This window comes from Schistocerca cancellata, chromosome 4 (assembly GCF_023864275.1).
Source record: "Schistocerca cancellata isolate TAMUIC-IGC-003103 chromosome 4, iqSchCanc2.1, whole genome shotgun sequence".
NCBI lineage: Eukaryota > Metazoa > Arthropoda > Insecta > Orthoptera > Acrididae > Schistocerca > Schistocerca cancellata.
In genome coordinates, this window is record NC_064629.1 from 868,417,801 (window position 1) to 868,431,941 (window position 14,141).

Below are 14,141 nucleotides of genomic sequence, written 5' to 3' on the forward strand. Positions count from 1 at the left end.
GTGTCTGGAGAGAGCTATTCCAGTGGGTGCGGTAAGGTCCCGAGCAAGGGTACCTGCAGTTCCCCGTGGCCGTCTGAGGGCACTGATGGTAAGATATCGGTCTTCTTGTGGTGTTGTACACTTTGACCATCCAGTACTGTAGCGCCTTCTAGGCGCTTCAGTCTGAAACTGTGCGACTGCTATGGTTGCAGGTTCGAATCCTGCCTTGGGCATGGATGTGTGTGATGTCTTTAGGTTAGTTAGGTTTAAGTAGTTCTAAGTTCTAGGGGACTGATGACCTCAGATGTTAAGTCCCATAGTGCTCAGAGCCATTTGAACCATTTTTTGAACTGTAGCGCCTGGACACGTTTCCTGTCTGCTGGAATCGTTGCCATAATCTTGAGGTCACACTTTGTGGCACACAGAGGGCCCGTGCTATGACGTGTTGTGTTTGATCGGCCTCCAGTCGCCCTAGTATTCTAGCCCTCATAACGTCATCAATGTGTGTTATTTGAGCCATTTTCAACACGCAGTCACCATTAGCACGTCTCAAAACGTCTGCACACTTACTCGCTGCACCGTACTCTGACATGCGCCAACACACCTCTGCATATGTGGACTGCTGCCAGCGCCACCGTGCGACGACCGCAGGTCAAATGCACCGCATGGCCATACCCCGAGGTGATTTAAACCCACAAACTGCCCACCAGAGCGTTGTTTCACCATGTATCAGCATTATCCTTAATTTATGAGCATGAGTGTAGATGCCGGAGCCTGTCGCTCGGTCCTCCCCATCTGAGCCACAGGCGACCCATGTTGAAACTCAGCAGACTGCAAGCCATGAGCGACAAGCTGACTGTGCCTACATTGCAAAGTGGTTCATTATGACAACAGCATTGACTGCTGGTGCCTAAAATAACTGGTGTTCACTACTTCTACTTCACTGTGCGATTTAACTTCCAAACATGTATTTGTCTAAATTATTTTGAAATATTTCTGTGGTTCTAAAATTAGCCAAAAATGAGCCTGACGACGTTCATGTGGTTGAATCTCCTGTAGAGGAGTATTTATTTATTTATTATTATTTTACGGATTTCATTGGACCACTCTAGTTAGTTGAACAAAGGTTTATAAAAATTGTTGTTATTTTATACAACAATACAGTTCAATAATAATTCAATAATACAGTTCAATAGTACAGTGATTATACAAAGATTATTATAATTTACGCTCTACTGGCTGCCCAGTACTTCTTCATTCTTTCTGATATTTTCATTTCTTCTTCGTTGAGATCACTCTTCCTGTAGCCCTTTTATTGATCTTCATTTGTAGTCTGGCTTCTGTGTCATTCAGTATTCTGGTTTTCTCTGTTTCGTTTTTTAGGTCTTCTCCCATAACTTTGATTTGTCTTATACCTTTCCTAATTTCTGTGATCCATTTAATGTTGCTCTTACTATTCCACAATTTTTCTATTATTCCCTTACTAATTCTGTTTTCTAGTGTTCTCATCAGATTTCCAATGAATAATACACGTTTCTTCCTGATTGTGCTCATTACTGGTTCTGTTTTCTTGTATATTATATCATTTGAAGCTATTTCCAATGCCCATTAATTTGATATTGTTTATTTACGTACGTTCTAATTATTATTCTTTCTGTCTTTACTATTTTGTCAATTTCCACTGTATTAGTTGCTCTGAAGATGGTTTCAGCTGCACAACTTACTTCTGGTTTTCTAACATTTTTATAATGTTTCAATTTTGCATTTATGGGTAGGCGTTTTGTTGTATGTGTTATAGGGAATGTAATTTGCTTTGTTGAGTTTTTTTATTTTGCGTTGCCAAGCTGGTTTCTCATTTAGATTGTAAGCTATGATTCCAGCTAATTATTTACATTTATCAATGACTATGATTTCTTTTTCCCCTACTGTAATTTTGTTTCCAAGTGGTGGGTGAATTAGCATAATCTCTGTTTTTTCAAATGATGTTCTGGTGCCAGTTTCCTGTGCTATCTCTTGTAGTGATTTAACTTGTTACCTGGTTTCTTGAACATTGATGGCTTAGAGAGCAAGATCATCAGCAATTCCCAAGCAGTTCAAAGTTATATCATTTTTAGCACTTCCAATTCCTATGTTCTTTGTATTGTCCTTGTACCATTCTACCATTGCATATTCCAGTGTACAAGCGAACAGTATGGCTAGTCTTAAGCCTCTTTTTATAAATAATGGTTGAGAAATTTGTCCTCTAAACTCCTTTTCGATTTGGTGTTAGTTTAATTGGTCTTGGATTGAGTCCCAGATTTCTTAAAATTTTTAGTACTGAAGGTCTATGGAGACGACATATCACTTCTTAAAATCTACAAATGTTGCTGTCACAGGTTTGCTCCGTTTCCTGTAGTATACCATAGTCAATCCTAGACTAATAATCTTTTCTGCACAGCTTTGTCATGGTCTGAAACCTCCCTGGTATTCCCCTAACTCTTGTTCTACTTGTTCCTTGATTCTTCCATACAAGATTTGGGATAAAATCTTGTCTGTGCAATCTAGGAGAGATATTCCTCCTTACTTGTCCAGACTACTCTTATCGCCCTTCTTGGGTAGTTGGTGGATGATGGCTAGGGTCCAATGTCTAGGGAATTTTTCTGTTATCCAAATTTTTGTGAGATCCTTGTATAAGGATGTCTTGATTATGTCATTTGAATATTTCCACATTTAACAAATACCTGGTCTTCTGCACATGCCTTATATTTTTCTTATATTTTGAGGAGTCTTTCTACTTCTTCGAAAGTTGGAGGGGTGGGGGGAGGGGTGGGAGAGTCAAATTTCTTATGTTCGGTTTTAATTGGGGTATTTACGTCGATTTGTAATAGTTCTTTGGGTTCTTCACAATTCAAAAGCTTAGTAAATGCTTTTGCCATGATTTTAGCATTTTTTTGTTGCTGAGTGCCATTCTTCCCTCTCTGTCTTTCAGTATAAGCGTATGGGGCTCCCACTGTTGTAGTTGTTTACCAAAGATTTTGTAGTAGTCCCTGGAATTGCTTTTGTGGTAATTATCTTCTGTAGAGCCTATTAAGTCTTTATGGAACATTCTCTTAGTTCTCCTAAGTTGTTTTTGATCTTCTTTTCCTTTCATTTTTGAGGGTGATGGCATTTTCCTCTGTTTTGGGTGTTTGAAACTTTTACCATGGTTAGTGTCTTTCTTCATGGGTTGAGGGAAGATAGATTCTCGTTTTTTTTTCTTGAAACTTTGTACTCGTTCTTCTAGATCATCTATTACTTTAATGGTTTGTGTTATTTGTTGATATTTGTCATTTTTAATTAGCTGATGTGGGTCCTACTTCCTTCTTGTTTTATTAGTTCTTCCATTCTTCATCTTTAATGAAGTAAATGTGATTTTAATTTTAAGTAAGTAGTTGTCTGAGCCTCCTCCCAGTACTTTAACATTGTAGATTGATCAGCAACAAAGTGGGGAAACACTTCTCTGCTCACACGTTGTCATTGGGTTAGTAGGTACTAATTTCAACAATTTCATAACATCACCAAAAGGTTCTTGCAGGTTGTTTTCAATTAAAAACTTCAGAAGAACTATTTCACTTTTCATTTCTTGAAAATCATTCCGAGAATAAATGATTTGTAGTTCTGCATTTAACTTTATTTCAAAATGGATAGGTCTGTGCAATAGGAGAAAATTTTTTTTCAGAAAATTTAATTTACAGTGAAGAGAAGAAGTGTTGGTCAAGTAAATTAGAGGTCAATAAGTGGCTGGTGAAATCAAAGCTTTGTTTTCTTTGATGAATTGTTATGTCACATACTTCCTTTGCTGCTACACTGCTTCTTAAATACTCATGTATGTCCTGTATTTTTTTTTCTGTATTTGGTTCTTCCCCTATTATGACATTATCCACGTAGTTTCTAATTTTCAAAATTTTATTTTCGGATGATGCTATTGCTTTATTGAGCCGGGATCAGAGGTACACTTTTGTAATTGGCAGTACAAGATAGCCAGTTGGAGAATTAGTGTGTAAGACACTTCTAATTAAAGGACAATTTTGGCTGTTGCTTTTCAAGCTTAGACCAAATGCTTGTTTCACAGTTGTCGACTTCAATGCTTTGAAGATATTCTAGAACGGACTCATTATACTCATGAATTGTAAGGACTGTTCTCAAATTGAAGTTCCATATTGTGGCTTATCCATGAGGTATTCTTCGTTATCTGTTTCACAATTGCATCTAGAATAGCCACACATCGAGATGAAAGAGAGAAGAATATTGGTACCTCTGCAATAGCACTAAAAACAGTTTCACTTGTTCATTTTGACTTGTAACTTGGACAAAAAGTAAGTTCAGTCGATGTGCATAATAGTGTACATAATACAGGAAATGAAACTCTTCTCTTACAATTATTTGGACCCCTACATGATGACACTAGTACCATCATAAATTTGGGACGCTACTTTTTCTTTCCGTTCTTGGATATCATCGGCGAGGACATTTATAACGCAAGCTGCTAAGAAGGAAGCATAGTTAGCAGATGGATTTAAAAATATCCAAAATCTTTCAACAGGATCTGAAGTTGTTAACAAATAACGAACTGCTACAACCAGCTGAAGTTGAGAAAATACATCAAAGACTTCATCTACTATCACAGACACAAATTCTGCCTTAGTTATTTCTGCATTAATTTCCTCATGGCACACCCGTAGTATATACTTCAGGATATCATTCTGTATGTCCTTGGATGTACCCTTAAGGACTACCGGCCGTTGTGGCCGAGCGGTTCTAGGCGCTTCAGTCCGGAACCGCGCTGCTGCTACGGTCGCAGGTTCGAATCCTGGCATGGATGCGTGTGATGTCCTTAGGTTGGTTAGGTTTAAGTAGTTCTAAGTCTAGGGCACTGATGACCTCAGATGTTAAGTCCTATTGTGCTTAGAGCCATTTGAACCATTTGAACCTTAAGGACTGCAGCATTGTTCATCCACTCTTTTACAACTGCATCTAGGGCAGAAGTGGAATTTATTAGCATTCTAAATATTCCAGGATTGTTAGATTCTGCTGTTTCATCATGTCCATATAAGGCAAGTTCAAACTCACCGCAGAATTTAGTACAGTCCATTAATTTGGAAAGAAGACAGCGACTTTTCCCTACATTGTCACTGTGTCTTTCTACGTTCTGTCTGAAATATGAGCTAAGCTGTTGTCTTAATTCTCTTTTTCCCAAGGAATGATAACTCTAAACAAGCATTCTTATGTGCAATAAATTTCTTGTGCTTCTTAACTTTCGGCTTTAGATGACTTAGATCTGACATGCCAGTGCATGTCCAGCATGTATGTTTACCCTTAGCAAACAGTAAGCACAGGAAACAAGATAGCTTATTTGTATAAATGCAGTGGAACATCCAAGTATTTCTTTTATAAACATTTGCATGAAAACATCTGCAGAATGTCTTACCTTGGCTTGTTTTCACTCGTTTTAATTCTAGCCTATGCATCGGCCTACCAGTCCTCTTTCTTTCACACTTCTCTTCCAAGACTGAAATAGAGAAATGTATTTCTAAAAGATATTGAACGCCGTTCATTCCTCTTTGAAAACTAACTCCAAAAACAGAGGAACATGTGTATGAACACTGAAGAACAATAAATAATTGTTAAGCGATTGTAAGAAAATCACTCCATTACAGCCTTACGGCTCTAGTCAATTCTTGCGTTTCCGTCAGAATCCGACTCGCTTTTGAGCTGGTGCCTCCAAAGGCGCAAATGCGCATGCTACTAGCTACGTTTCACCTTGCCACTTCCCATCGAAAGATCAACCATAAGCTTACTCACGGAGGTTCAGAAGTGAAACTGAAACTTGGCAGTGACTAGAAAACATTTTGCCAAGAAATGTGTGCTCTCTGTACGACTCAAAACGTTTTTCGTAGGTCAAACATACTTTATAAAACAATCTATTACGACACAGAAAAGAAGAATGATTTTTTAAATATATGCGTTTATAAATGCCTGGCAGAGGGTTCATCGAACAATCTTCATGCTATTTCTCTACCGTTCCACTTTCGAATTGTAGCGCGGGAAAAACGAACACTTAAATCTTTCCTTGTGAGCTCTGAATTCTTTTATTTTGTTATGATGATCACCAACAAAATATTTTTCCATTTGGAGGAGAAAGTTGGTGATTGAAATTTCATGAGAAGATCCTGTTGCTACAAAAAATGCCTTTGTTTAAATGATTTCCACTCGAATTTGCTTATCAGATCCATTGCTCTCCATCCCCTATTTCGTGTTAATACAAAACGAGCTGCCCTTTTTTTCAACTTTCTCGATGTCCCCCGTCATTCCTATCTGATGCGGATCCCTTACAGCACAGCAATAATCCAGAAAAGCGTGGACAAGCTTAGTTTTATTAATTCTGCTTTATTCGATGACTTTCAGTTAATTATTGCGAGCTGTGACTTTTCTGACAGTGTACACTCCCTAGACCGATGTACCACTTTCTAACTCCCCTCTGCAGAATGAAAAACCCTAACGTATAACGTACTGGACCCCTTGGATTGTCTGGTACAGTAAGCGATAGATTTACAGAGGTGCGTGGCAGGGCCTCTTTGTGACTTACCTGCGCAGTGGCGGCATAGTCAGCCTCCACACTTTCTCGACCTGCAGTTCAACCACTTGTACGTTGTTCGGTACCCTATGGATTCTGGACTTAGTAAATACGTAGAAATAAGGTTTTGGATAGGCATTCCTGTGCTTCTAAATAATGCAACTCAGCTCTGATAAAAGCAGTTATATTCTAGAGACTCGTTGACTTCAAAATTCTTGGATACAATTTATTACAAACAAGTTGCAAAATCGTAGTTTGCACGTCAGAATCCAGCCAGTTAGCGGTCAGACGGATATGCCCCTTTAAGTAGGTTTAAGACCAGTGTCGGATACCGATTGCCTTTGGTTGTTGTCTTAATCAGCGTAATCTCAATTTTGATCGATTTAATAGCCTTCACTCAGCTGCCACACGTGACTTTTAGTGCACAAGGCCAGAATCTTGTATTCCTGGATGCCACAGAACTCAGTCTTCACTTACACTTGATACCTCATATAAAAATAAACATGATCACAACCAATTGGTCATAATGATCATTGGCAGAAAACCAAAACAGAATTGCAAAAAAATGTCTCTGAGCACTATGGGACTTAACATCTGTGGTCATCAGTCCCCTAGAACTTAGAACTACTTAAACCTAACTAACCTAAGGACATCACACACATCCATGCCCGAGGCAGGATTCGAACCTGCGACTGTAGCGGTCGAGCGGTTCCAGACTGAAGTGCCTAGAACCGCTCGGCCACACTGGTCGGCACAGAATTGCAACAGCAAGAGCAAGCACAGCAGCTAACTTACCGTGTTGAATGACTGTCGTTTTGTTGCACTCACTAAGCTTTGCTCGACTAACTATTTGCATCTGTTCCTCAGTAACTGTCATATATGAAGATAAACATTAATTCACAGTGAAAATAACGTCTCCACCTACGCGAACGTTACTTTGTCGTGGTCTTATGTAGATTTAGCCAAAAAGCAAAGCTTAGTTGTTAATCTTGCGGGAGCGTAACTGCCGGCCTTCCGTACTGCTGCCCGGTCTAACCGCTAGACTGCAACAATGGCGAGCTGTGCGCTCCTTCTCACCCCACTAAACCGCTTGTGACGTCGGCCACCATCTCTGTCCTTAAACCAGATACATTTTACCTTATCTTTCCCTGTTGATTTCTGCGCAAATTCACATTTGATTTACTCTCTTCTGCAAATTTTAGTCTGGCTCTCTGCTCTAATATAAAGTTTTGTCAAACGAACTAATTTTTTACCCTTCGGGAGCCTGTGGTCGGACCAGTTCACCTGTTCCATCCCCAAGGGATGTCCGCCTGTGGATGCTGCGTCGTATTTTTAAGCTACCCCTGGCTTTTCTGTGTCCTTCCGCTTTCACGATCTTGCAAGTCACCATGCTGGACTGCCGCGCCCGACTCGGCTCTTCTCGTAACGCACTCTACCTCTCAGCTCTGGCCGTCCGTTTGCCTGCCACCCCACTGCGTTCTAATTGTAACTACTGTAATTTCGAAAGTTTGTCCGCCTGAAAATGTACTGTTGTCCCAAGCATATTGCAACAAACGGTGTATTTCTATCGCTGCTCGTTTAGTTTTTATTGCCGTTTCAAATATACCGGTCATTTTTGAAACACCCTGTATGTTAAGGGTAACAGGACTTCAGTTAGCATCTTAGTTTTGTAGAGCAGAAATGGAGGATGGAGGAGCTGTTACATTCACCAGGATGTGTCATAAAATTAAAAACAAACATTCATAAATTTTGACTTGAACAGTATGTGAAAGTATGTCCAACGGAAGCAGTATTTCATAATAAATCGTTCATAACAGTAAGTGTATGGTGAGCACCTGTAGGTAATTTTAATCTGTTCATAAATCACCTTGACTCTCTATTGGCGTATTTAACAGCAATAAATAAATATGTAGGGGTTACTGGTAATTTTAATGCAAATTTTCTTAAAAACTCTTCCAGAAAGGATTTATTACAGTTAGTGACACTATCATTTAACTTAATTCCTCCTGAAAACTACCCAGCTAGAGGAGGTAATAACTCAAAGACAGCTATTGATAACATCTCTACAGAAAGGTCTAATGAACTAAATTGTATTACAAAAACCAGTGATCCTACCTCCCGCCACATATCGTTATTGCCAGCTATGTATATTACATCAAAATTTTCAAGGACTGAAGAGTAAAATTAATGAACTAATTCTCTGCATTGCTGAATTAGTCATGAAATCCAACTTATATAATCTGCCTCTCTGAACATCACGTGACCATTAGTACAGATATGTTAAGGGTAACAGGACTTCGGTTAGCATCTTATTTTTGTAGAGCGGGAATGGAGGAAGGAGGAGTTGTCACATTCATCAGGAACTGTCGTCAAATTAAAACACAGACATTCATAAATTTCGACTTGAACGGCATGTGAAAGTATGTGCAACGGAAGCAGTATTTCATAATAAATCCTTCATAACAGTAAGTGTATAGTGAGCACCTGTAAGTAATTTTAATCTGTTCATAAATTACCTTGACTCTCTATTGGCGTATTTAACAGCAATAAATAAATAAATATGTAGGGGTTACTGGTGATTTTAATCTGTTCATAAATCACCTTGACTCTCTATTGGCGTATTTAACAGTAATAAATAAATAAATAAGTATGTAAGGGTTACTGGTGATTTTATTGCAAATTTTCTTAAAAAAATCTTCCAGAAAAAATTTATTATAGTTATTGACGCTATCATTTAACTTAATTCCTACTGAAAACTACCCAGCTAGAGTAGATAATAACTCAAAGACAGCTATTGATAACATCTCTATAGATAGATCTAATGACGAAAATTATATTACAAAATCAGTAGACCATGAAATGCAGTTCCTCCTGTTAAATATTAATACTGAACAAGATACAAAATCCACTACTATGAGTTCAAGACTGTATGAATTTCAAAATTCATCATCACTTCACTCGATTTTTGGAACCAAGCAATACCGCTATTGTCAAACATTGTATTCCTACTGGACACTCAATGGCGTTTGATAAAACAATGATCCTGACTCCATTATTAAAGAACCCGTGGAAATAGGCCTTGCGGAAGATCTTACAAACCGTGATGGCGGCTACGAGTTGATCAGTATGTGATACCCTATTACCTCCACGATTTCCTCAAATAGGAGATGACAGATTGCTCCGACGGGCGGGCCGAGAGGTAATGCAGAGGACGCTGAGTCTCGCGGTTCCATCAGCGGGGGCGTTGCCACCAGCTAGTGTTGTCTGTCTGTTAACATGATTTTGATGGATGCATGGAATACTCAGCGTGCTATATATTGCTGAACGGATGACGTATAATCTTGAAATAACCGTAGACTATCATATCCTTGGTCAGTTAAGGTCGCAACAGCGTCACCTGTACTTTAAGTGTGTTGCATACTTATCGGACGTTACCCCGTTTTGGTCTTTTTTTTTTTTTTTTGCTGTCTTACTAGAATCCCCTAGAAACTGTAAGTGGCGAACTGTCAAGAAACTGAGTGAGCATATATAAAGGGCCGCGTATCTTAAGAAACATTTTTATTCTGCGTGGTTATCCTCCTGTCTATTACTTAAAAATAAACAGTATTTGTAACAAGATTGAAATTTTCAGTGTTTAATTCTGTTTTTATTCGCGAATTGTTGATTCTTGACGTGTAACAGAGGGATGTTGTAATTAAAAAAAAAAAAAAAAAGATACAGATTTATCGTGTAGCGCTAGAAAACGCAATTATCTCAAAAAAATGTAATATTAAAAAAAATCTAGCGTTGCTTGAATACTTCGTCAAGCTCATATAAAACTGTTTTCTGTTGTTCAAAACAACTTTCGCACTGATCAATGATAACAGGGAACTCTTGCCTTTCATGATGAAGAACGTACAACAGTAAAAAATGGTTCAAATGGCTCTGAGCACTATGGGACTTAACATCTTAGGTCATAAGTCCCCTAGAACTTAGAACTACTTAAACCTAACTAACCTAAGGACATCACACACACTCATGCCCGAGGCAGGATTCGAACCTGCGACCGTAGCAGTCCCGCGGTTCCGGACTGCAGCGCCAGAACCGCACCGTACAACAGTAATTCCATGTATTTTTTATATTTATGTTTGGATCAAAAGTAATAATTGTGGTTACATAAAAGCGTAGAAGTTAAGCGATCAACTATTTTTTATTACTTATAAAACAGAATTTATATTTTTTACGGATATGAAATACCCAAAGGACTAACAATGAACGATGTGCGGTTTTCACTACCTACAGATTAAAAAAAAAAAAAATAGAAACAAAGAGAAGCCGTCGGCTCTCAGTTTACCTCTCACACATTTCTTCCTCTAACAGTGTTACTGCTAATCCTACCATTTTACGTTATTTGTGTACTGTACCAAAACTACCGAACAGTAGCTTTGGTAGAGGGCAATTCTATTACATCTTCGTCAGTCTTCGATGGCTCAGCTGAGGATAACAGGCAGTTGCTCAGTTCAAAAATCTTGAACTGTATTGAACGTCTACGGGCTGCAGGGCTGAAATTAGTTTTAAAATTCAAGAGTCTAGTGAGTACCCAAACACTGATTATTTTAGAACATTCCTCAAAGACATGAACTGTAGTGAATTATATAGTGTTCATGACACGACACGAAGATCAGTTTATTAATAAAACTTCTTACCCTATCTGAATACCGTCTACGCGGCAGTCATGGATTACTCAACGAACAAAGATACCTTGTAAGACAAAAAGGAAACTGCATCCTTGAGACAGAAACAGTCGTCATCTTGATGCTTTAGCGCTTTACTTGAGACATTGCAAAATTTTAAAGATAGTAATATAGAAATAAAAGCAAATGCATTACGAGAAAAAGGTAATAACGTCAGATAACAAAATAAAGACGATATGGGGTATAATGAAGGAGGAGACAGACAGAACTGGACATGAAGGAGACGATATAATATAAAGAACATATGATAGATTGATAACAGATGTGCACAAGCAAAGCTCGTTCTGGCCGTGATGGGTCAATCGGGACCAACCGACCACTGTGTCGTCCTATACTGCTGTCGTCATCGGATGCAGTATGGAGGGGCGTGACATCAGCATACCGTTCTCTCGGCCGTTGTAGGCTTTCTTCGTGTTGGAGCCGCTACTTCTCACGCAAGTAGCTCCTCAGTTAGCATCGCAAGGCTGAATGTACCCTGTTCCACCCTTTCTACTTAGAAAAATCTCTGGCAATACCGGAAATCGAAAACAGGTACTCCGCATAGCAGCAAGCCACGCGGACCAATGAGCTATGGAGGCGGACTAACAGATCTGTGCAGCGTTGTACAATTTTTTAACAAGCATTTCGTAGCTGTTACTGAAGAGATGGGGTTTTCAGGTTCAGTAGGTGCTACCATGGAATATCTCAGACCATTCATTACAAATAACTTCAGTAATACGAATTTGACCCTCGCTATACAAGCAGACGTAATGCCCACGATAAAGTCTTAAAGAGTGTTCTTATGAATTTAGTAACGTATGAAGTTATCTGCGTAACCACCCATTTACCAGTGGAACATTTCCTGAACGGTTGAAATATGCTTAACCCTTTGTTTAAGAAATGAGGTAAACAAACGCAGTGAAATTTCCTTCCGGTTTCACTTTTGCCACCATTTTCGAAAATTTTAGAAAAGGTAATATATAGTAGGCTTCTTATTCACCTGACAACAAACAATATATTGTCAAAGTCACAGTTCAGATTTATAAAGGGTTCCGATAAAGACAAAGCTATCGACACACGACACACACAGCGAAAATGTACTTACTGTGTTAGACAATGAATTACAGGCTACTGGTATATTTCCTAATCTGTCAAAGACATTTGGATGTGTAAATCGTAATATACTTTTAAGTAAACTAGAATGTTACGGTGTAACAGGAAATGTTTTAAAATGATTCAAATCCTATCTCTGACAGAAAACAAAGGGTGTCAATAGGAAAAAGACGTGTATTAAACTACCATCCGACTGGCAACTAATTACGAGTGGTGTCCCACTATGTTCCATCTTAGGGCCCTTATTATTTCTTGTGTGTATCAACGACCTAAGATGAGAAACAATGCCAGATGCCAAGTTTGTTTTACTTGCGGATGATACAAACATTGCATCAAATTGCAAATAAGGTGCGATCTTGACATATCGGTTAATGACATTTTCATAGGCATTAATAAATGGTTTGTATCGAATTATTTTTTACTAAACTTGGCAGAAACACACTACATACTGTTCAGAACTTGTAAGAATTATCGCGCCACTACACACCTAAAATATGACGAGAAGAAGATATAAAATGTTGACACCGTTCAAGTCTTGGGATTACAGCTTGATAATAAATTACCTGGGAGAATCATACCACAAGCCTGCTGAAGCTCCTAAACAAATCTCTGTTTGCAATGCTAATGCTGTCATCACAGGTAATAGGAAAACATTATTATACTATGCGTACTTTCTTTCATAATACCATGCAGGATTATTTTTTTCGGTAAGTCATCAACTAAAACTATAAAGTTTTCAAAGTCCAAAAATGCGCAGTAATGTGAACTCAACAACGCCCACAAGATTTCTGTTTAGGGAACTAGAGATAATAACTACTGCTTCCCAATATAGTTATGAAATTTGTCATTAAAAATATACACCCTAAGATAAACTAAGGAGTTCTGCGAATTGGTCACAAAATTGATATTCATAGAGGTATTGCCGGAAAATGCAAAACTGTAAACTCTGGCGGACGATGAATGAATGTGTGACGCCGCAGCGTAATTTCACTGTGCAGTTGGTACGGATATTAAACAGGGGACATGCCAGCGCTAGGGCATAAAGTCTTTGCTAATTTCATTCCGTTTACTCAGCTCGACAGTAACTATGCCCCGTAGACAGGCGATGAACAATATACGTAGATTCAGAATTTGATAGAGAACGTGTAGTTGGGCTCAAAGAGGCTTGTTGAAATAAATGGTGAATCTCTAGACGTTGAAATAGGAGTGATGCCAATATTAAAAGATTTTGGCAGGAATGGGTGAACCATGGCTCAACACAACGTCAAGAAGGAAGAAGCAGACCTGGAGAGACGACAGAACGTGTGGACCGAGCAATCGTCAGGGAGATACTCGGAAGTCCGGATTCAGTATCATCGATTATCATCGACCCGACGTGCCACTGTTGCTTTAGTGACCACAAGTACCACTAAAAGGCGGCTCACAGAATGGGGGCTGAGCTCATGGCGCCCCTTGCACCGACTACCATTGACCTCTCTACACCAGCATACCAGTTTGCAGTGATGTCGCGCACAGCCGGCCTGGAATTTCATTGGTTGGAGTAGAATTGTCTTCAGTGACGAGTCCAGCTTTGAACTGAGCCCCGACGACCAGCGAAGACGAGTCTGGGAACGTCCCGGACAATGGTGGGATACCTGTCACCCTCCATACTGTCAGACTACCAGGAGTGATACCGTGGGGTGCCATTTCATTTCATTGCAGGACCTCCTTGGTTGTCATCCGCTGCACACTTGCCTCAGCAAATT